The following is a 1293-nucleotide window of genomic DNA, read 5'->3' on the forward strand; positions in this document are numbered from 1 at the left end:
TTTGACCCCCAGAGGGGTCATGACCCACAGGTTGAGAATTGCTGGATTAAAATGAAATAAAAAGATGAACAACACACTAATATGAAAAGCTGTACTTCAACAAATTTGATAACCTAAAAGAATCCTAAGAAATACACTATTTACCAAATTAACACAGAGGAAGTACAAAATTCAACAGACTCCTTATGAAGGAAGAAATCGACAAGTTCATCAATAAACTTCCAAACATTTCTGAGTCAAGATGGCTGATTGATCACACAGACAGTGAATCATTTTCCAAGAACCAGGAGGAAGACTTCAAGAAAGAGAGTGTGGTGCAAGCAGTCACAGACAACCATCCAATTATAGATAAGAGAACCAAGATCCCCTCCCAAGGTCCAGGGATGGTGAGAGAGGCAGAGGGTAAGAGGAAGGGGGAGATACATAGCTCTTCCTCCTTCCTGGTCAACCACTGATCTCACAGTAGACTTGAGAGACTGCTTAACTCCCCAGCTGGGTTGCACTCTATACAGGCTTCCAGACTGCTTATTCCTTTGGATAGCAAGTGCCCCTTTGTTGATAAGTGTACCTCTGATAGTATGCAACCCATTCACCCTAAGTTCTGAAAGCTCCAGTTACTACCTGTTATCCTGTCTCAAGTTCTAGCTGACCTGAGCACACCAGCCCCCTCATGACCTCATCGCTCCTTTAGACCACCTTTTTCCAATAACCTCAGGCCAAAAGGAGCAACAGTCCGCTCTCTGAGAAGGCTTTTACATGTCTTTCCCCTTAGGCCATCCAGAGAAATGGCCTTTTCACTGGAAAGGTGCCAGGCACTGTCCCCTTTCTTCCATCCCAGTGCAGATGTCACCATCACCTGAACAACAAGAACCCTGCCTCCTCTGACGCAGGACACTTGCGCAATACTGCTTTAGTACAGATGGCTACAATTAGCTTCACTCTACCTCCCAAGCTACAAGAACTCCATTTTCTTTGTTCCCACAGCCCAATAGCGCAGATACCCTGACCTCCAGCCCAATCTAGACCTCCCAGTCCCAAAATCCAAAACAGCAAAACCACTCAACCCTAGACACTGCTTTCAAGTGCTGGAATGACCATTCTCAGCCCTGCATAGTTTTGAACTCTTTCAAGACAAAGTGTATACTCCAAGCACTTTCCCCCCTCGCCCCCTTCTTTAAAACAATATGGTATGCATTTTAATCATCTTTGCAATCAGAAATATCCTGCCTTTTGTACCGATTAATAACAAGAATTTTTCTACCATTTCTACAGTACTTAAGCAGCAATAAACTC

General features: G+C 44.1%; 1 pseudogene; it reads right to left on the minus strand.

The window, feature by feature from the left end:
• LOC101656964 overlaps positions 1 to 853 on the minus strand; it is a 3985-nt pseudogene extending 3132 nt beyond the window's left edge.
• Positions 854 to 1293: the final 440 nt, after the last annotated feature.

The sequence above is a fragment of the Echinops telfairi genome, unplaced genomic scaffold (genome assembly GCF_000313985.2).
Source record: "Echinops telfairi isolate 266 unplaced genomic scaffold, ASM31398v2 ScPeMD7_7465;HRSCAF=8503, whole genome shotgun sequence".
In the NCBI taxonomy this organism is placed as follows: Eukaryota; Metazoa; Chordata; class Mammalia; order Afrosoricida; family Tenrecidae; genus Echinops; species Echinops telfairi.